The following is a 24161-nucleotide window of genomic DNA, read 5'->3' as shown; positions in this document are numbered from 1 at the left end:
TGGATAAAAGAAAAAAGGAACACGATGGAGGAAACAATGAGAAAGCAGTTAGAAAACTACGGTTGACATCAATTCACATCTGTTAACTGTGGGAGCTGACTACAGAGACATAATTAGACTTAACATCAAATGGACTTTACAAATACACAGACCATTTCCCATTGTTTAATGTAGCTCAAATATAAGAACACTTCCTTGCTCTTTGGCAAACATCTGTGGTAAATCAAAATTCTGATTAAATTAACACTATTCAAATAAGCTGCTGAAACAAGGAGACATGTCAGAAAATAACATAATTTTCAATTAAAAGAGAAAAAACCTTTAATGGCTCCCCATCACTTAAGACTGTATTTCCCAAACTTGTTTGAACATCAAAATCATTCTGGGTATTGTTGATAGATTTTCAGGCACCACCCCAGATCTGAATCTAATTATGACCCAGAATCTAAATCTTCATTGAAGGGGTCTGGGATTCTGTAGTTTTAACAAGCTCTCAGATAATTCTTCTAATCAGACATATTCAGAAAACTAAATTTGTGATCTACAGAAATAAACACAAACCCTTTACCTGGACACTTAAAATCTCTGTAACTCCTGTCAGCATTTGCAACTTCATGTGAAGTATAATGCTGCCAATTGTTGGAATGTGTTAGGTGTTACCCAGGAAGAATGTTTTTTAATTGAGATATAATTCACATACCATACAATTAATCTTTTTAAAAAGTACAATTCAGTGGCAGTTAGCATATTCACAAGATTGTGCAACCATCACCACTCTCTAATTCCAAAACATTTCATCATCCCCAAAAGGAAACCCCATGGCCATTAGCAGTCACTCCCCATTTTCTCCCAATCCCACCAGCTCTGACATCCACTAGCCTAAGTTCTGGCTCTATGGATTTGCCCATTCTGGATCTTTCCTATAAGTGGAATCATACAGTATGTGGCCCTTTGTATCTGACTTTTTTCACTTTACATAATATTTTCAAGATTCATCCATGTTGTAGCATCTATCAGTACTTCATTCCTTTTCATGGCTGAATATTATTCCACTGTATGGATATAACACATTTTAATTACCAGTTGATGCATATGTGGGTTATTTCCACTTTGGGGCTATTATGAATAATGCTGCTGTGAACATTCACGTCTGGGAAGCTTTTAAAACTACCAGATTCCCAGTTCTCACCTCAGACCAATGGAATAAAAGTATCTGAGGGGTGGGGGGTAGGTGATGACTGGACATGCTTTTTTTGAAAATTAAGTTTACCAGGTGATTCTAATGGGCATCCAGAATGGAGAATAATCAGGCTAGATATCCCTAAGGGAGTGGTCTTAAAATGTGGTCCCTGAACCAGCAGTATTGGCTGGGACTTGTTAGAAATACAAATTTCCAAGCCCCACCCCACACCTCCCCTATCAGAATATTCTGAGAGATGCAGGCAGAAAACTGTGCTTTAATAAGCCCTCCAGGCAATTCTGATGCACACTCAAGTGTGAGAACCACTGTGCATCCAATTGACATCTTAAAATACCCCAAATTCTGAATTTCAAAACACATTTCCAGAAAGATGGAATAGATGTGCTTTCCCCTCTTCCTCCCACGAAGTACAGTTTAAAACTCTGGACATTTTTTATAAAAACAAACCCAAGAAGACACTGAAAGGTGGAGAGAAAAAGGCAGAAGGAGTAGGAACCTGGAGGATGCAAGGCTCTAAACAATGGTGAATTGTCTTGGTTTTCTTTTTGCCTCCTAGATCCCAGGATGGGTACACAGGCAGAAAAGACAAAGACAGAAAAGGCCCAAGGAAAGCCTGCTCTCTCCAGCCAAAGGACAAGGAGAGGGGCAGCCTAGCAAGACAGAAACCTTTCAGACAATGAACGCTCTACTGCAGCCAAACCCCACAGAAAAGACTGTGGCCCCAACCCACCCATGCTAGTGAAGGCCTAGTGTGGAACCTAGACTTCCACCCTCCACAGCCTGTAACAAGGCTCCTGACCCCCCTTTAGGGTGAAGTCAGAGGAAGCCTAGTGAAGAGTCCGAGAGGCAGAACTAGCATCCCTGCATAACAGTAATGAGGAGCCACCCTAGGTGTCAATGCAGGCCAAGTGGAGAACCTGGACTTCTACCTTCATCTGTAGGTAAAGAGGCCGTGTCTGCCCTTCCCCTGCCAGAACAGTGTCAGAAGAAACTAGCTAAAATGGAAGGCTTAAATAAGAGCCAGAGTCTCACAGCATAATACAAAAATGTCCATTAAAAAAATCACTTGTCATACAAAGAATCAGGAAGCTCTCCCATAATGGAAAAAAACAATCAGTGGATGCCAACACCAAGGTGACAGAGATGTTAGAATTAGCCAGCAAAGCTTTTAAAGGAGTCATCATAAAAATGCTTCAAGGAGCAATTATGGACACATTTGAAACAAAAATAAGAAAATCCCAGAAAAGAAATGAAAGAAGTTAAAAAAAAAAAGAATTGAAATTTTAGAATTGAAAAATACAAAAATAAAAAATGCAATTGATGGCCAATCAGCAGAATGGCCAGGATAGAGGAAAGAAGCATTGAAGTTGAAAATAGAGCAATAAAAATTTCCTTTTATAAAAACTCTTATAATGGAGACATTTGGACTATAACAAAAGATCTAACATTTATGTCAATAGAGTCCCAACAGAGAAGAAGGAGGAGCTGAAAAAATATTTTAAAAAATAATGCCAAAAAATTTTGCAAAAGAAACAAACCTACAACTCCAAGAAGCTGCACAAACCTCAAACAGGATAAATCCAAAGAAATTCAGGCCAAGATAAATCACAATAAAAACTAAATACAAAAGGAAAATTTTGAAATCAAACAGAGAGAAATGACACCTTACCAACAGGGGAAAACTAATTCAAATAACAGCAGACTTCTCATCAGAAACCACGGAGGGCAGAAGGAAGTGACAACATTTTCAAGTGCTGAAAGAAAAGAACTGGCAGTCCAAAATTCTGTTTTCAGCAAAAATATCTTCCAGGAATGAAGGTGAAATCAAGACAGTCTCAGATGAAGATAAACTAAGAGAATATGATGCCAGTGGGAAAGAATGTTTACAGAAACTTTTATAAACAGACAGGAAATAATAAAAGGAGTCTCAGATTATCAGGAAGGGAGAAAAACACAATGAACAAAAAATATGGTAAATACAATAGACTTTTGTCTCCTTTGGAGTTTTCTAAATTATGTCTGATGTTTGAAGCAAAAACTACAACACTACCTTGACCTGGTTGTCAATTATTTGAGACAATTATATTATAGTTGGGGGAAATGAAAGGGACATAAAGGGAGATGAAGTTTCTACACTCACCTGAACTGGTAAAATGATGATACCAGTAGACTGTGATAAACTACGTATGCATAATAAAATACCTAGAGCAGCCACTAGAAAAGCTGTACAAAGAGATACACTAAAAACACTATCGATAACTCAAAATAGAATTCTAATAAATGTTTTAAAAACCACAGGAAGGCAGGAACAATGAAACAGAGAAAAGTAGCAGGAATAGAGGATCATTACATGATAAAAGAGCCAATCCCAACTGTGTAGGCACCAAATGGCAGAGCTGAGAAATTTGTAAAGCAGAAAAAGAATAGAACTGAAAGGCAAAAATAGACAGATTCACAGTTATGGTTGAGATTTCAGCACTCTCTCAACAATTTATAGAACCACCAGGCAGAAAATCTGCAAAGATACAGAAGAACTCAACACTATCAACCAAAAGGGTCTAATCAACATTTAGAGCCTACTCCATCCAACAACAGCAGAATGCATCTACTTTTCAAGCGCCCATAGAACATAATAACAAGACAGACCATACTCTGGGCCCTAAGGCAAACCTCAATAAATGTAAAAGAACTGAAGGCAAATCGAGTTTGATTTCTGATCACAATGGGATCAAACTAGAAATTAATAAGTGAAAGATAACAGGAAGGTTTTTAAACACTGGGAAACTACAGAACACACTTCTAAATAAATTCATAGATCAAAGAAGAAGTTTCAAGGGAAATTAAAAAATACATTGAACCAAATTAAAATGATAATACAACATATAATTTTTGAGACCATGCTAAAGCAGTGTTAAAGGGCCACTAAAGTTATGGCACTAAATGCTTATGTTAGAAAAAAAGAAAAGTATCAAATTAGTAATCCAAGCTCCTATTTTAAGAACCCAGAAAAAGAAGAGCAAAATAAACCCAAAGCAAGAATGATGGAAATAATAAAGAGCACAAATCAGTGACATTGAAAATGGAAAAAACATTACAGAAAATCAATGAAAAGACAAGCTGGTTCTTTTAAAGAGTATATAAAATTTAAAAACCTCTAGCAAGAATGAAGAAGAAGCGAGATGACACAAATGACTAATATCAGGAATGAAACAGGGAATATCACTACAGACTCTGTAGCCATTAAAAGGATAATAACAGAATACTACAAACAACTCTACACACGTAAATTTGAGAACTTAGATAAAATGGACCAATTGCTTGGAAAGCACAAACTGCCAAAACTCACCCAATATGAAACAGATAATTTGAATAGCACGATAACAATGAAGGAAATTGATTCTGTAATTTTAAGTCTCCCTTAAAAGACATCTCCTGGCCCAGATGGTCTCACTCAAGAATTTTACCAAACATTTAACGAACAATTAATGCTAATAATCCACCACATCTTCCAGAAAATAGAAGAGGGGAACACTTTTTCAACTCATTTTATGAGGCCAGTTTTACCCTGATATCAAAACCAGACAAAGAGGTTGCAAAAACAAAAACAAAAATTATAGACCAATAGCCTTCATGAACTTAGATGAAAAAAATACTTAAGAAAATATTAGCAAATAGAATCCAGAGATATAACAAGTCTATACCTTAACCAAATGACTTTTTTTCCAGAGATGGGTCAGTAGTTTTAAAAAATGAATCAATGTAATCCACTATAATAACTGGATAAAGAAGAAAAATCACATGATCATATCAATCGATGCAGACAAAATTTGACAAAATCCAACAACTATTTATGATTTTTAAAAAACTATCGGAAAATAGAAATAGAGGGTAACTTCCTCAACTTGATAAAGAATATCTGCAAAAGTCTTCAGCTAACATCATGCTTCATGGGGAAAGAATAAATACTTTCTCCCTAAGATGGGGAACAAGGCAAGGATGTCTGCTTTTACTGTGGCTATTCAACATAGTACTGGAAGTTCTCTACAATGTAATAAGGCAAGAAAAGGAACAAGTCATATAGATCAGAAAGGAAGAGGTAAAACTGTCTCTATTTGCAGATGATATAATTGTCCATGTAGAAAATCCCAAGGAATCTACCACAAAACTCTTAGAACTGATAAGTAAGTTCATCAAGTTCCCAGGATACAAGATAGAATATAAATTAATTGCATTTCTGTATACTAGCAATGAATATGTAGGCACCAAAATTAAAAATACAATACCATTTATAATTGCTCAAAAATGAAATAATTAAGTGTAAATCTAACAAAGCATGTAAAGGACTATGATTTGTATGCTGACAACTACATAAGACTGATCAAGAAATCAAAGACTACCTAAATAAATATAGAGAGTATTGTGTTCATGGATTGGAAGACTCAGCATAGCAAATACTTCAGTTCTCCTCAAATTGATGTACAGCTTTAACACGATTCAAAATCTTAGCAAGATTTCTGGCAAATATAAACAAGATTATTCTAGAATTTTTATGGGGGCTTCCCTGGTGGCACAGTGGTTAAGAATCCGCCTACCAATGCAGGGGACACGGGTTCAAGCCCTGGTCTGGGAAGATCCCACATGCTGCGGAGCAACTTAGCCCAGGCGCCACAACTACTGAGCCTGCGCTCTAGAGCCTGTGAGCCTCAACTACTGAAGTCTGCATGCCTAGAGCCCGTGCTCCACAACAAGAGAAGCCACTGCAATGAGAAGCCCGTGCACTGCAACGGAGAGTAGCCCCTGCTTACCACAACGAGAGAAAGCCCACGTGCAGCAACAAATACCCAACTCAGCCAAAAATAAAAAAGAAAATATCAGTAAATTGAACTTCATCAAAAAGCAAAAAAAAGTTTGCTGTGTGAAAGACCTTGGGAAGAAGATGAAAAGACTAGCTATAGACTGAAAGAAAATACTTGTAAACCACACATCTGACAAAGGACTAGTGTCTAGCATATATAAAGAACTTTCAAAACTCAACAGTAAAAAAGCAAGTAATTCAATTAGAAAATGGGCAAAACACATGAACAGACATTTCACTGAAGAGGATACAAAGATGGAAAATAAGCAAATAAAAAGATACTCAATATCATTAGCCATTAGGGAAATATAAATTATAGCAACAATGAAATCTCGCCTATCAGAATGGCTAAATTTGAAACAACAAAAAAGTAACAACACCAAACAATGGCCAGGATGCAGAGAAACTGAATCACTTACATATTGTGGATGAGAATGTGAGGTGGCATAGCCACTCTGAAAAATAGTTGGGAAATTTCTTTAAAACTCATCATAGGGCTTCCCTGGTGGCACAGTGGTTAAGAATCCACCTGCCAATGCAGAGGACACGGGTTCAAGCCCTGGCCAGGGAAGATCCTACATGCCGCGGAGCAACGAAGCCTGTGCGCCACAACTACTGAGCCCACGCGCCACAACTACTGAGCCCGCACGCCTAGAGCCCGTGCTCCACAACAAGAGAAGCCACCGCAATGAGAAGCCCACGCACCGCAGCGAAGAGTAGCCCCTGCTCGCCGCGACCAGAGAAAGCCAGCGCACAACAGCAAAGACCCAACGCAGCCAAAAATAAAGACTTTAAAAAAACCTCATCATATTACCCATGATAAATGCCACTCGGGTATTTATCCCAGAGAAATGAAAACTCCACCCTTAAAACCTGACACTACTGAGACCCAATGCACCAGACCAGAAAAGGGGGCTGGTGAGGGTGTCTGGGCCTCCCTGTTCCAGCCCTATTTTGACCTATTAAAGTTTTCCCCATCTTTAAAATATTTGAATATCAGCAATTTAATATTTTTCTACCTAAATATCTCTGCTATGTCATCTCTGTTACTGTACCTTGACTTTCAGCTATCCACACCCAGCTTTCCTCTCCTCTACTAGGTTGTGAGGTCCTTAATGTACTCTTTCTTTCTGTAATCCACAACACCACCTAGAACAGGGCTTTGCACCCACTGTTGGTGGGAGTGGTCAGTCTCTAAGACCCAAGGTTCTCGGACTGTCGTGTGCCTAAGAGCCATGGAGAATGCTTGTTTCAATGCAGGCACATGGGCTTCATCTCAGACTCTGGGTGTAGAATCGAGAAGTCTGCATTTCACAAGCTCCCCAGCACATTCAGGCACTCAAGAGTACTGCACATGGAGAACTTCCGGTTAGGGTTGAAGTGTTCAGGCAAGGCAGAGGGCTTGTTAAAATCACAGATACCCAAGCTTTATTATGTCTTGCAGTATTCTTTCTAATGAAGTATCTCAACCTTGGCTACACATTAGAATCACCTTGGGGATTTAAAAAAGTCTACATGCCCAGACCACACCCCAGAACAATTAGAACAATGTCTGAGCCCAGGATGTCAGTATTTTCAAGAGCTCTCTAAACAGTTTTGTTGTTCATTCATGGTTGGGAAACACAGTGAAAATAGGAAGGGCAATGACCTGGTCAGGATTCACTCTAAAACAGTGAGAAGGCAGAAAGAAGCAACATGATCAGGTGAGGGCCGTACTTGTTGGTCCTTGCTTGGCTTCTAATTGCAAGGGTGGAGATGCAGTAGGAAGAGCCACTGTTACAGCCCAAGCACATTGTATTAGACAGTCATTTGCTCACTACAATGTGAACTCCGTGAGGGAAGGGACTATCTATCTTGTTCTCTGTTGTATCCCCAGCACCCAGTGCTAATTATGTGTTTGTATCATCAACTAAAGAATAAGCCCCATTTTAGGATCATCTGCCCCAGAATCACCTGAGAAATCACCCCAGAATCACTCATTGAAACAACAGATACCCTGCCCTATCGCACTACCGCTTTTCTTTCTATTCTGTCCAGAGTAGTTCTACTGATATTCCCATGTCTTTTTCACTAATCCAGTCTTCATAGCATCCTCCAAAGTACTCCATTATGAAACCCTTTCAAAGTAGTTCGCAGGATGAAAGCATCCATTCATTCACCAAATATTTCTTGATGAATAAGCCCTCGACCCTGAAGAAACAGCATTCTAGTAGGGAATACACACACCAAACAAATGAACACACTAATAAATATATACCTATAAATCATAAGAAGTTCCATGAAAGAAAAGAATGTGATGTGCTGTAAGGATGAATAACAGGAGACACTAACAGATTGAAGAAGGCCTCTCTGAGGAAGCAGCATTCCAGCAGATTTGGAAAATGTCTGAGAGTTAGTCAGTTGAAGAGTGGCAGAGGAGGGCTACCCTGGTGGCGCAGTGGTTGAGAGTCCGCCTGCCAATGCAGAGGACACGAGTTCAAGCCGCGGTCCGCGAAGATCCCACATGCCGCGGAGCGGCTGGGCCCGTGAGCCATGGCCGCTGAGCCTGCGCGTCCGGAGCCTGTGCTCCACAACGGGAGAGGCCACAACAGTGAGAGGCCCGCGTACCGCAAAAGAAAAAAAAAAAAAAAGTGGCCAGGCATTTGTCCTCAGAAGTTTGTGGGCTGCTCTGTCACTGGGACAGCAGCAGCGGGACAACCCCATCCCGGAGAGCATCGAGGGCTCGGGCTCCCCTGGTGGGAGATGAGACAGGACAGGCTAGGGACCGCAGCCACCCCGTGCAGCTCTGAGACCCTAAGGAGCGAGCTTCACCTTCCGCGCAGCTTGTCCGCGGCCACGTGCATTTCTTACCTTATTCTAGGGCTTTCGTCTCCGCTTCCCGGCTAGAGGAGAAGCCGCCGCTGCCGCACCCACAGCTGCGCCACGTCAGCCACAGACGCTTCCCGGAAGCCCCTGCGCTTCCGGCCGCCTTGACCCCCGACCCCCAAGGCCAAAGGTGAAGGCGGACTTGCCTGACCTCTGACCTCTGACCCCACATCACAGTGACAGAACACCCAAGAAAGGAGCGGAGGGAGGTGTGAGGCCAGTTTCCTTCATTTTCCCTCCAGATGCCCAGCGCTGGGCTCAGAGCCCCTGGAGAACTCTGGGGACGGGAAGCAGGGACTCTGCAGGGCCACTTAGGAGCAGAGAGAGGAAGCTAGAGGGTTAACTCTTATATAGGAACAGAAAGGCTATTTCCTAGAGTCGGTATATCCTTAGCGGAGTGGGAAACCAAAACAGAACTCGGGGCTTCCCTGGTGGCGCAGTGGTTGAGAGTCCGCCTGCCGATGCAGGTCACACGGGTTCGTGCTCCGGTCCGGGAAGATCCCACATGCCGCGGAGCGGCTGGGCCTGTGAGCCACGGCCGCTAAGCCTGCGCGTCCGGAGCCTGTGCCCCGCAATAAGAGAGGCCGCGACAGTGACAGTGAGAGGCCCGCGCACCGCGATGAAGAGTGGCTCCCGCTCGCCGCAACTAGAGAAAGCCCTCGCACAGAAACGAAGACCCAACGCAGCCAAAAATAAATAAATAAAAAATCACAGCCAAATTGGGAATGATAAGCATTATCAGGTGTGACCTGTAGGCCTTGGCAAAGCAAACTTTGAAAAAAAGAGTGGCAGAGGAGAGCTTTCTAGGCAGATGAAATAGCCAACGTGGGTGTCCAGTGTCAAGGAAGAACTTGGTGCTTTTGAACTGAAAGAAGGCTGGAACACAGTAACACGTGGCGGAGCAGCTAATGAGGAGTGCAGTGGGGGACAGTTCATGCAGGGCTTTGTGGGAGAGAGGAAGGAGCCTGGTTTCTTCCTGAATGTGGTGGGAAGCCAGTGTAAGGTTGGCGTGGGGGAAGTGCGTGATCTGATTCACACAGCTGCTGTCTAGACCAAAATTGTAGCAGGGCAGAATGGGAAGCAGGGGATTCCCATGGGAGGCTCTTAGTGTACCCTGGTGGAGTAGCAGAGGAGGGGAGAAATAGATGATTTGGGATGTTTTTGCTGGAAAAATGAGTCTTTTCCCCCACTCTAGCCCTCTCTGTACTCTAAGAAGGAGAAGTCGTATAAAGCTCCCTGTTAGGACACAGTGGCACGTACCCATAAGGCTAGACATGCCAACACACAAGAACAGACCACAAGATGCGACAGCTTTGCTTCAACCATTTCAGTTGGAAAGAAACCAGCATCTTAGGTGAAATCAGTGACAGATTCTTTCAAAGCATTACTGGTCCATTGGTTGGTTACCTTATTTTTATTTTTTTATTGAGGTATAATTTAATTCTGTTAAAGGCACAGACCTTGAGTGTACAGTTTTATGATCTTTGAGAAATGTAAAAATCCATGTTACTATTACCCAAGTAACCCCAGAAAGTCCCCTTGTGCCTCCTTCCAGGCAATCCCTACTGCCTTGTAGGTACCCACTGTCCTGAATCATGTCCCCATCAGTTATTTCTGCCCGTTTTTTACCTTTATATAAGTGGAATCATACTGTATATATTCTTTTGTGTCTGGCTTTTTTCTCTCATCACAATGTTGTGGAGAGTCATCCTTTCTGTTGCTGAATAGCTTTCCATCATATGAATACACTACAGTTTGTTCACCCATCATCCTGTTAATGAAAATTTGAATGGTTTCTCATTAGTTAACTTTCAGTCTGTCTCCAGTTTCATTAGTAGACCAAGGTCCAGCTTCAATTCATTTTTCACTTTTTAGCCTTATCTCATCATTTTCTACTTCAAATTCCACCTTTATTACCCTTCTATTTATCAATTCCTTTCCATAAAATCTTTTAACCTTTTCCATGGGAATGCCATTCTGTTTTTATCTCAAACAATTCCAGTTACACTCACACATATGAGTGAGAATACTCATATTCTCACTCCAGTTGTATCTATCCCTACAAAACAGATGACAAAAGTCAGCTAGATTCTTATTTAGAATATGTTTCCTTACGGAAAAATGATTCCTAGATGTGATGGTAATCCAGGTAGGTGATAAAGGCTGTGTCTCATTTGTGATTTTAATTTCATAGAGAGTATATGTTTTTCTCAAAACTGGTAAAATGAATTGCTTTAAAACCTTACATTTCCCAAAACTAAAAACATGAGGGAGAAAAGTGACATTGTTTTGCATTTTTAAAAATCTCTTTAATGTCTGGTATAATAAAAGACAGCTAGATTCACATATCTGCTCTGTGTTGAGTCGGTTGTCATATGTTGTTTTGGTTACAGTATGTGAAAAAAATCAGGACTTATATAGATACAAAGCTGGAAAAAAAAGGAGGGTGTTAATAACTTTCTCAGATAATTATGGATATTCTTTGATACTACATCACGTGCCATGTATTCTGATAGCTCTGGGAACTTTGGAAGATTGGAGTGGTGGGGCTGGCATAATCCAATTGTGGAGGCGTTGAAGGAGCTCTGTACCTTCCTACAGATGCTAACCCAGGCTTCAACCAGAGCAGGGTTTCTCAGCCTCGCCTCTCTTGATATTTTGCACTGGATCATTCTTTGTTGTGTGTGGGCGGGAGGCGTACTATGCATTGTACGATGTTTAGCAGCATCCCTGGCCTTTACCAGCTAGATATCACCTCCCCCAACACGTGACAACAAAAGATGTCTCCAGACATGGCCAGATATCGCCTGGTGGGGCGAAGTCACCGCTGATCAAGAACCACCAGACAGGGCTTCCCTGGTGGTGCAGTGGTTGAGAGTCCGCCTGCCGATGCAGGGGACACGGGTTCGTGTCCCGGTCCAGGAATATCCCACATGCCGCGGAGCGGCTGGGCCCGTGAGCCATGGCCATTGAGCCTGCGCGTCCGGAGCCTGTGCTCTGCAACGGGAGAGGCCACAACAGTAAGAGGCCAGCGTATTGAAAAAAAAAATAAAAGAACCACTGGACAGACACTCCAGAAAGAACCTTTTGGCTGGACTGAACAATTCAGGATGAAAGTTGTATTATAAGGAATATGTATTTGTAGGTAACTTTACTTAAATTTCTCAGTTGAAAATACAAATGACAACAACTATCATTTACTAAGCCCTATCAGGCGCTTTGTAAACATGAACTACTTCATCCTCACAGTAACACTAGGAGGTAGGTATTAATATTCCCATTTTACAGATGAGGAAATAAAAACTCAGAAAAGTTAAGTCACATGCCTAAGAGAGGAGCAGAGCTGGGATTAGTATCTTCATCTAATTGACTCCTAAGCTATGCTTTATACACCATAGTATTAGTTTTGTTAGAAATGTAGTGTCCTCCGCAGTATATTAATACTGGCACATATTGTATAATCCTGTCTGATGACCTTACTGGGATCATAGAATCATGCATGATTTTAAATGGGAAATAGAATAGAGGGTGACTTCTTGACCTAGTACCTGGAATAGCTTTGGGATAAACGTAACTGAAGCATTACTTTGATGGATTACAGAGACTTCTGAGGTGAGGTAAGATCAAAGAGATGCGAATAAGGCCTCGAGGCACCAAATTACCCATCTCATTGGTTCTAGAAGCCATGGCGGTAATGAATCAAGCAGTCTTGTGAAGATGTTGGCAGGACTCTTTCTGATACCTTTGATTATCTCCCTCAAGGGGGAACAATACCACCTCTGATTGACCCCAGGCCTGGCTGTTAAGCCCTTTGCTTTAGTTGAGGAGAAAAATGTTCGGGGGAATGTAGACCACGCACTGTAACCTCTAATGCAGTGTTCTCCCAAGTGCCCATCACAACCCTTTCAGGGTCAGGAAATCATTTGAAAACCAATAGAGGAGACCAGAGTAGCAAGTATCAAAAGGCCTCACACACTGTAAGCAGGACCGGTGACAGAGTTTGCAGAGCAAAATGGAAATGTGGGACTCCCTTATCAAAAAGCAGATAAAAAGTATTGTTAAAGTTGTTCAAATATAAGCATTTTTCCTTTCTTCCACAATCTCCCGCTTCACTTGTCATAGTATTTTTTCATGTGCTATTGATTGTCATCCTAAGTTAAAAAGATGTTTTTCATTATTAACGGGAATTTTCCCTTACATCTTTTTGTCTTGCAATGCCAGTTTAAAATGCAAATGTCAGTACTCTGTAATGACCTATATTGGAAAAGAGTTTTTTAAAGTGTGGATATACATATATGCATAACTGATTCACTTTGCTGTACACCTGAAACTAACACAACATTTTACATCAACTGTACTCCAATAAAAATTAAAAAATAAAATAAACGCAAATGTAAGAGCATCTAACTTATATGCAAAATCACCAAAATTACATAATTCTACAGCTCATACATGCATATATATTATGTAGGTCGTTCTTACCAGAGCAATGGGCTGGCTCTGCACAAAACTAATTCAACTGTTTTTTCTTTTTTAACATCCTTACTGGAGTATAATTGCTTTACAATGGTGTGTTAGTTTCTGCTTTATAACAAAGTGAATCAGTTATACATATACATGTGTTCCCATATCTCTTCCCTCTTGCGTCTCCCTCCCTCCCACCCTCCCTATCCCACCCCTCCAGGCAATCACAAAGCACGGAGCTGATCTCCCTGTGCTATGCGGCTGCTTCCCACTAGCTAGCTATTTTACGTTTGGTAGTGTATGTATGTCCATGCCTCTCTCTCGCTTTGTCCCTTGCCCCTCCCCGTATCTTCAAGTCCATTCTCTAGTAAGTCCGTGTCTTTATTCCCTTCTTGCCCCTAGGTTCTTCATGACCATTTTTTTTTTAGATTCCATATATATGTCTTAGCATACAGTATTTGTTTTTCTCTTTCTGACTTACTTCACTCTGCACTTCTTCGCACACAAGGCTTCTACCCACACCCTCCCTTCAGCTGACTGATGAGTAAGGGACGATGAGAGGGAAAGCCTTACCTTATCGTCCGCTTTCCTTCTCTGTCATCATTTCCAGCATAAGAGGTTAGCTAATATAGGAAAGTAACACAATAGGATGTGATACGGTTTCTCGGCCTTCATGTTTCTCAGAACTCGATTGCATGCCTTCTGCGCTGGAAACAAGTTTCCTCTCCAGCGAGAGGAAAGGAGGGCCTCTTTGGTTTGTCACCACCACTACTCCCCCACCTCAGCCCCACCTTCCTCAGCACACTCACCTTGTCCTTGCTTTCAGCCTTGCTGAACTCCCAAGCGTCGCAGGCCAGGGCAGTTCCCTGATTACAGGGCATCAAAAACACTACGTGCCAGTGGGCCAGCAAGAGGTGGCAGCACCCACACATACCGCCTGAATGGCGTCTGCTCGCAGCCATGCTCTACTCTTCCACCTGACTTCACTTGCAAAGCACAAGTTCAAAAATCAAATTATTCAGAATTTCAAGACAGTGACAGCAGGACATTAAATCAAATGTGGGCCCGAGCACGGACTCCTGTGCTACCTTAGAGGTCACATGCCTAGGCAGCCGGCCCTGATCAAAAAGTATTGTCTGTGCATAGAAAACAAACTTATGGTGACCAAAGGGGGAGGGGGGTATAAATTAGGATCTTGGGATTAACATATACACACTACTATATATAAAATAGATAAGGAACAGGGCCTACTGTATAGCATAGGGAACTATACTCAGTATTCTGTAATAACCTATATGGGAAAAAAGAATCTGAAAAAGAATGGGTATATGTATAACTGAATCACTTTGCTGTACACCTGAAACTAACATGACACTGTAAATCAACTATACTTCAAAAAAAAGGAGGTATTGTCTCTGATATTTTATTCCAGGTGTGTGAGTGAGTGTGTGCTATGTGTGTACTGGGATTGTCATCAAAGTTTGAGAGCCCCTACTTTTCCCCTTCCCCCCCTCTACTAGGGGCTGGAGATTTTTCAGGGGGGGTGTGGTAAAGTGATTTTAGTTAGAAGAGGACTGGGGACTGCTCTTCAGTGTGGAGCAAGTTCTCTCCACGTTATCCCTCAACCCAGGGGTGTCCCCATCCCCCGGGCCACAGACTGGTGCCAGTCCGTGGTCTGTTAGGAACCGGGCTGCACAGCAGGAGGTGGGCAGCAGGCGAGCGAGCGAAGCTCTGTATTTACAGCCATTCCCCATTGCTCACATTATCGCCTGAGCTCCGCCTCCTGCCAGATCAGCAGCTGCATTAGATTCTCATAGGAGCACGAACCCTACTGTGAACTGCGCATGTGAGGGATCTAGGTTGCGCGCTCCTAATGAGAATCTAATGCCTGATGATCTGAGGTGGAGCTCAGGCAGTGATGCTAGTGCTGGGGAGCGGCTGCAAATACAGATTATCATCAGCAGAGAGGTTTGTCTGCACAGAGACCATAATAAATCCATTGCTTATAGACTCATACCAAAACCGTATCAGTGAGTGACAAGTGAAAACAAGCTCAGGGCTCCCACTGATTCTGCATTATGGTGAGTTGTATAATTATTTCGTTATGCATTAAAACGTAATAATAATAGAAATAAAGTGCACAATAAACGTAATGTGCTTGAATCATCCCGAAACCAGCCCCCATCCCCGGTCCGTGGAAAAATTGTCTTCCACAAAGCAGGTCATTGGTGCCAAAAAGGTTGGGGACCACTGCCCTAACCCCTGCATCTTCTGGGCTGTTATGACATGACAGACCAGGGTCACCTCCTGTTATGAGCAGGCACCTTTGACCTTGCCCAAAGACGAAAGCAGGGTGGACCAAGGAGAAAAAAGTAGGCCTACCTTAGTTCTGCTGAGGCCTGCTTCTGACCTAAGTTCCTTAAGCTCAAGGGGCAAAAGGGCTCTTTTCACCTCACACGTAATGCAGGTCAGTTTAGCAGGATACATAACTACTTAGTGATTCAGTACTAAGTAGGCTCTTTCCTGGACCATCTTTGTGACTATATCTTACCCTTGGGAATCTGTGGGGTTGGGCAGTAAGATGGGCTTCAAGGATCCACAGAACTTTAACCTTACCTGCCTTTTCCACTCTTAACATAATAGGCCTTGATGTTCGTTTCACTTTTCACATTGTAAAGATTCTACAAGTTCCACAGAGAATTGAGAAAATACAGAAAATTATACAGAAGAAAACAAAAATTGCTTATCACCTGTCATTCCATCATAATTGCTATGAATATTTTTTATATTTTCTGCCATTCATTTTCTGTGTGTATACACTACAATGAAAGACAATGGATCATATTGTGTATAGAGGTTGAAATCTATTTTTTTTTCACTTAATATCATGAGATTCAGTCTCTCTGTCCCTTAGTGCTGCACATGTACCAAAAAAAACCCTCTCTCTCTCTCTCTCTTTCTCTCTCCTGCTGTCATCTATAAAGACATCATTTCTTTAGATGCATTAAGATCATTGATTCAGCTAAAGTTTAAGCAGTTTTTCTTTGTAATTAGGAAGCATTTTTTCCCCTACCTGTTAGTTTCCCTCTCAGAGGAGATCCTTATTCCAAATTTCATCAAGGGTGAAGATTCTCCCTTGGATCTAGAATTGGACTTCTACACTAAGTTCAACTTTTTATCAAAAGAATATATCTCTTTATGACAAGTTTATAAGTAACAAAATTTTAAATGCAATGCCTATTAACTCTGGTAACCAAATATAAAACCCTGTCTATGTACATCTTTTTCTTTAAATAACTTGGCAGCCCTTTGTCCTTTCTTGCCTTTAAAACCTGACCTGGACAATAAGAATTTCTCTTCTCCTTAGTCCCACCTGTACTTCCCTAGGCCTCCTGTCTACTCCCCAACTGGGAAGGCAGGGACAGTGCTTAACTGATGTAGAACTGTGGTTTTTAAAAAATTTAAACAGCTGAATTATAATAGTAATGATAAGAAGTAACTACTCCTTTCCCCCAAAATCTGATTTTTGAAACACATTTATACAGAAGAAAAGCAGTTTCAAAATACATGCAACAGAGTTTCTTCCCACTATTAGAGGCTTTGGCTGACTCCACAGTTCTTGAACTGAGTTTCCTCCCCTCATCCACCTCTTTCCCCCACTTCTAAGGATCATTACCCAGTTTCTTCCTGAGAGTCAACACTAGTCAGAGACTCAGGATGATCAGGCCCTGGTGTAGCCCATTATATCCAAACAAGGCAAGAGTATTTGGAGAGGACTTCTAAGGAAATGCCTCTGACCATATTGTTATCACAAGAACATTCTAGAATACATGAGAAATAATGGTGGCAACTATCCAAGGATCTCATACCTCTAGTTATCTTGAGTTTGCAGAGTATGAAAATCACAGAATGTCAAGCTATGCAAATCATCCCATCCTACTACTTCATTTTGGAGACACGGAAACAGATCCAGGAAGTGAAGGAACAGATTTGAACGTCACATATGTAGTTAGTGGCAGATCTGGAGCTAAAAGGCCAGGTTACCTAACCCTGAGTTCAGAACTTTCATCTCTGCCAAACTATCTTAAACTGGGATTTGCTCGACTTGCAGAATGATTTTAGGCTCTGATGAACAGCAGTGTGCTGAATGGTACGAGCCAACGGAGAATACCGCCACCTGCTGGCAGCAGGTATGAATTCGCCGGGTGGTTATTAAAAGGGAAATTCATTCGTTTATTCATTCAATTCCATAAATATTTGCTATCAGCCTGGCATGTGCAAGCAATATGCTGTGCACTATGGGGTTTAACTTCATCGGGCTGACCTCTTTAAGGGAGGTCATCACAAAAAAACCACTCTGTAAGATAGTGTAAGTGCATACCATGAAAGCAGTGCAGTTACAGCTATGCAAGAGTTTAGGGGGAAAACAGTTTAATGCTTTCTGATGGGGATCTGGGAAGGGCAGCGTATGGAGAAAGGATGGGTGAACTTGGCTTTGAGCTACAAATAGTTTAGGGTTTGTTGAAAGGGAGCTGAGGCAGAAAATTCAATCCTAGATCTGGCTGGAGATCTAAAGCCTGAACTCTTAAACATTATGCTGTATAAGCCCTTTGACTGGGTTGGGAATTTAGGGTTGGGAAATGGCATAAGGCTTTGAATGCCATGTTAAATGATTTGGATTTAGTCTGTAGGCAACTGGTAGCCATGGAAGGTTTTAAGGAAGGTAGTCTCATGTGAACTGTGCTCTCATCCCCCAAAGCTTAGAACATTAGGCCCTGAGAGCAGATCAAAGACAACAGTGCAAAGGCCTGGGTTCCATCAGAAGCTCTGATGCCTGGTAATTATGCTGCAGCTTTAATTGCTCAGAGCCTTTTGCTAAACTCTACTCTGTTACACATGACTGGTCAAGTTAAGTGCTGTCAAATCTACTCCCTGATCTATAGAGTAAACCAGGATTTTCTCAGAAGTTAGGTTTTATTCAAAGAATGCTATTATATGTTTTCTCAGAGGAAGTTTTTACATTGTCTTTTAAATTAGAAAAAAAAATAATGTCATTTCCTGATTCCAAAATCATTACAGAGCCATACAAGTATTCTAGAAAGCGAAAGTATCCCATAGTCCCAGCACTACAAAGATTACGACTGTTGAGTTGGTATCTATTCTTCCAAATATTTTTCTTGTATGTATAATAGCATTTTTTAAGACAAAACAATTTTTTAAACAACCTATTCATACTATTTTTAAAATTTTATTTATTATTTGTTTATTTATTTATTTATTTTTGGCTGCATTGTGTCTTCGTTGCTGCGTGCGGGCTTTCTCTAGTTGCGGTGAGCGGGGGCTACTCTTCATTTCGGTGTCCGGGCTTCTCATTGCGGTGGCTTCTCTTGTTGCGGAGCACGGGCTCTAGGCGCACGGGCTCAGTAGTCGTGGCACGCAGGCCCTAGAGCGCATGGGCTTCAGTAGTTGCAGCATGCCGGCTCAGTAGTTGTGGCTCGCGGCTCTAGAGCTCAGGCTCAGTAGTTGTGGCGCATGGGCTTAGTTGCTCCGCGGCATGTGGGATATTCCTGGACCAAGGCTTGATCCCATGTCCCCAGCATTGGTAGGCAGATTCTAAACCACTGCGCCACCAGGGAAGTCCCACACTATTTTTAAACTTTCTTTCTTCACTGATCTGTACAACATGAACATTTTTCCATATTAGTACATTAGATCTATCTAGGTGTTTTTTTTAATGCACTGTTGTATATTTTCTCAGTTCCTTTATTAATAGACATTTGGGTTGTTTTTCTCTTATGAACAATACTGCCATAAACATCCTTGTACATAAATCTTTGCACATTTGTGGCGACGTCTCTATAGGATAAATTTCTAGCACTTGAAATGGTGGATCACTGGGTCTGAAATTTACCTTTTAATGGATACTATCAAGTTGCCCTTTGAAAATGTTATACCAATTTTCACTTCCAGCAAGAGTGTGCTAGCTTTTCCACATCCTCTTTAATATTATCAAACTTTTAAACCTTTCCTACCATGATGGACAAAAAATGATATCTTATTGTTCCAACAATCAATGCATATATGGTAAGCATCCATATTTAGAGTGAATTAGGAACCTAGTGTTAACTGGTCTCTATCATTCTTCCATATAAGTTGCAAATGTCTTCAGAAAGTTCTGAGGGCCATTTTGCAGGAGCTGCCATGTTAGGTACCCACTCTGGGAGCACACACCAGACATATGCCTTGTACATATTACTTCATAGAGTTTGTATATAGGAAATATAGATAAAAATGGATAAAAGTGTAACATAGGTTACACACTAGCCTGATCCAAGGAAACAGCCGTATTGCCCGTCAAAAGCCATAGATGAAGAAGATCTTCATCAGGCAATAAATACCTAGCGAGTGCAGAGCATCTGTCCTGGGTCTGCAGCTTACCTCTTTGTCTTGCTTCATTCACACCATGGACAAATTGCATTTTCCAAATGGTGACAACAACTTCACTAATACTGCGGCTCAAGTAATGTATCACTTTGCCAAATGGCTCACACCCAAGAGCGGATGATGGCATAGATTCCAGCTAGGAAAAGTAACAACTGTAACAAAACCATCTAAGCCCAAACATTTGGGTACTTGGCCCTCTGAAAACAATAAGCCAACAGACCCACTTAGCACACAATAATCCTAAGTAATATTCTTAGGAGAAGTCTCGCCCTCACCTAGCTGGTGTTAGTTGAGCTGGTTCTCTTCTTCTGAGTACTCTGGGAGGTTCCACTTCTCCATGCCCTTTTGCTGTTGGGAGGGACCATGTCACTCACTCTGGCCGATGACTTGTGAGATGAAGTGACATATTTCATGACATATTTCAATTTTCGGTGCGAGCCCTTCCACTTTCTCTTCTGCCTCCCACAGTGATCGTGGAAGCGTAGGTAGAGACAGAGGTGTCACAAAATCAGAGCAGCAGGTATCACTGAGTCACCACATGGGGGAAAGCTGCTCCAGAGTGTCACCTGGACTGGCAATGGACTTTGCGAGGGCAAGAAATTAAATTTTATCGACGTCAGCCACTGAGATTTTAGCGTTGTTCGTTACCAAGGCATAACTAATACAGCATCCCTTGGCCAAAATGAATGTTATATGGCCTATCGGCCGAAGAGGCTGATGTCCAACTAAGAATTAATTCCTAAGTGATTCCTGTGTGCCCAGGAGAGGGCTAGGTGCACGCACAGTGCAAAGATGTCTGAAACATATTCAAACTCACTGCCTCTGGCGTCTTCTTTGATTGCCTAGCCCCCATCCCCCTGGCTACCCAGTGGACAGGACTGAATGCTTCCTCCTGTGTGCTCTCATAACCCTTTCTCCTCGCCCTCACTCTCAACCCTGCAGCCAGGCTGAACTACTTACTGGCAGTTCTGGGAACAGGTCAGGATCTCTCTCCAGGCCTTTGTCAATGCTACTTTTTCTTCTGGGGATTTTTCCCCTTTCCAGCTCCTTGCCTGGTGAGCTCTCACTCATCCTTCATGCCTCCAGAACTTGGGTCCTTCCCTGCTCTCCCAAGCCTGGGTTAGGGCCCTCTCCTCTGGGCTCCCACAGCTCCCTGGACCTCCCTCATCACACCACCCATCACGCTGCAATCTGATTGCCCGGTTAGCTGTCTGTCACCTCCACCAGATGGCTAGGGACCATCTTGTTCAACTTTGTGATCTAGAAGCTGATTGAGATTCTGGCACGGAGCAGGCCTCCAATATGTTTTTGAATGAAACAAATACAACATCTCATTGTAATATGACAACCTGTGAATGAATGTGCTTGCCGGGTTCATGGGACACCGATGGGACAGACCTGATCAGAGTAGAAGAGGCGTGTTAGGAGTCTGGGAAGTGAGAGTAGGTGGAGGCCGAGATGAGGCCTGATGGGGGAAGGTCTGGATAGGCTAACAGGTAAGTTTTTGTTTTTCAAAGCAAATATATATATATGTATGTATGTATATATTTTATATCGGAGTATAGCTGATTAACAATGACGTGATAGTTTCAGGCGCACAGCAAAGTGACTCAGCCATACATATACATGTATCCATTCTGCCCTAGACTCCCCTCCCATCCAGGCTGCCACATAACATTGAGCAGAGTTCCCACTAACAGGTAAGTTTAGACTTTCTGCTATTGGAAATCAGGGGAGCCATTGAAAAGTTTAACTCAGAGGAGTAAGTGTCACGTGTGGATATTTAAGGATTATTACTCGGGTATCTGGTATGTGGGATGGATTGAAGCGGGGAGTCATTGTGGTTATCCAGGCCACCCAGTGATCCAGCAGGCAGGAGAAAATGGGAGCCCGGGCTGTGGTGGAGGTGGTGGGACTGGAGAAGAATAGATGGTGACAGAACATTTTAAGTCCCCATCACCAGGATCCTCAGAAAATCACCTCACAATGCCATCTCTGATCATTGCAGTCTGTTTTTCAAACCCAGAAAAAGTCAAGTTCAAATGCATGCCAAGATTGTTTTAAAGGGAAAAGGAGTCACAGAGCACGATGATTGACAGTGGATGCTGAAGAGCGGCTGCCAGAGAAGCTGGTCTCTGAGCACTTTACAACCTCACTTAGGGAGCCTCAGGTAAGTTTGATTTTTCTATGTCAGACACTTATTTTTTTCTCCCAGCACTCCCTGTACATAAGTCCCAGCATGGGGGGCTCCCAAGGCCACTTCCCCAACTGACCTTAAGGTGGGGATGACTTTGCTAACTTGAGGCACATTGTGTGTGTGTGTGTAGCAGTAGTAGCAGTAGTAGTAGTAGTAGTAGCTCTCTCACAGCAATAGCATCTAGAAATGCAAGGCTGTTATAGGTACGGTCCTTCATTTGATAGATATGCTGATCTAACTTGTTGCTTCACACACACACGCACGCACACACACACACACACATTGGTGCACATGCACCTGCACACCCCTAAATAGAAAGAGTGGATGAATTGAATGAGTTAGCCCAAATTAGAGAAGTTTGCCATACATTATAGAAATAGGGGAGTTCTGGTTTCTCCACAAAAATTAATGACCGTAAGTCCTAGAGCAATGATATTCAAAATAAGCTAAAAAGAGGCATGCAGAATGGACATATAAACATTGATAGGAATATAAAACAGCCCAGTCAATTGACGCGTAGACATAATTTTCTCGTTCAATATTGTATGGAATTGATTAGGGTGCAGTGTTTAAGAGAACAGACCATAGTCAGACCTGGTTCAAGTCCCAGCCACCACTCACTAGCTGTGTGTACTTTAACCTCTCTGTGCCTCAGTTTCCTCAGACATCAAGTAGGGTAATGATAATACTAATTCCATAGGTTTCTCATGAAGATTGAAATAATATATACAAACAGGCTGATACATGATGATGCTCAATGCATGAGCCATTGTTTTGTTTTTGAAGTATAGTTAATTTACAACGTTGTATTAGTTTCAGGTGTGCAGCAAAGTGATTCAGATATATATATATTCTTTTTCAGATTCTTTTCCATTATAGCTTATTACAAGATATTGAATATAGTTCCCTGCTCTATACAGCTGGTCCTTGTTTATCTATTTTATATATAATAGTGTATGTCTGTTAAACCCAAATTCCCAGTTTATCCCTCCCTCTTTCCCCTTTGGTAATCATAAGTTTGTTTTCTATATCTGTCAGTCTATTTCCATTTTGTAAATAGGTCCATTTGTATCATTGTTTTAGATTCCACGTATAAGTGATATAACATGATATTTGTCTTTCTCTGTCTGGCTTACTTCACTTAGTATGATAATCTCTAGGTCCATCCATGTTGCTGCAAATAGCATTATTTCATTCTCTTTATGGCTGAGTAATATTCCACTGTGTGTGTGCATTATATATATATATATATATGTATATTCCACATATTCTTTATCCATTCATCTGTCAATGGACATTTGGCTTACTTCCATGTCTTGGCTATTGTACATAGTCATAATAGCTATTGTTCTTTAAATGCAAATGGAAGGTTGCATGTTCCTTATTGGTGGTAGTATTTTCTCAAGTGGCCAGATGGCCAACCATCACAGTGGAGTTAGAGGACAGTGATGGACATGATTAAGGCAAGAAGCCAGAGCCTTCATCGCATTCACCTATGATTTCTATAATTGATTAGTACTGGCTGACTTTCTATTTATAACAACTTAGTGTACTTTGAAAAAGCTATGCATATTTTAAAGCTCCTGTGAACCTGAATATGAAATTTTGTTCAAAAGGCTTTTCTCTCTTAATAATCCATCTTCTTGTCCTAGTCCAAGACTTAGAATACCTAAGAGGCTGCCATTAAAAGAGTCATTCATTTTTACTGTCATGTGGTTCTAAGAGTGTGGACTCTGAAACCAGACTACCTGGACTCAAACACTGGAGGTACTACGTGGTAGTTATGTTTTCTTAGGCAATTTATTTAACCTCTGTGTGCCTTGATTTCCTCATCTGTAAAATGGCCACAATAATTGTACCTCCCTCACAAGATTCTTCTGAGGATTAAATGAGATCATCTCTATGCTACTTTTGATTATTATCTTTCTATTTACATATACTGTCTCCCCAACTAGGTTGTAGCACATATCACTGAGGGCAGGAACTGTGTGCTATTCATCTTTGGAGTCGATGTCCAGTAGACATTTGTTGTTGATTATGAGGAAACCTGAAGTAATGTTTTTCTTTAGTACTTCAATTTTGAAAGACAGATCTCTGCAACTGACATGAGATGGGTGTTAGTTGACACTTTCGAT

General features: G+C 41.7%; 1 pseudogene; it reads left to right on the top strand.

Annotated features, from left to right (window-relative positions):
• Positions 1 to 7751: 7751 nt before the first annotated feature.
• The window catches only part of LOC114905897, a 32199-nt pseudogene continuing 15789 nt past the window's right edge, over positions 7752 to 24161 (top strand).

Source organism: Monodon monoceros, unplaced genomic scaffold, assembly GCF_005190385.1.
Source record: "Monodon monoceros isolate NGI ecotype Baffin Bay Population unplaced genomic scaffold, NGI_Narwhal_1 Super_Scaffold_22, whole genome shotgun sequence".
NCBI lineage: Eukaryota > Metazoa > Chordata > Mammalia > Artiodactyla > Monodontidae > Monodon > Monodon monoceros.
This window is presented reverse-complemented; position numbering and strand designations above follow the sequence as displayed.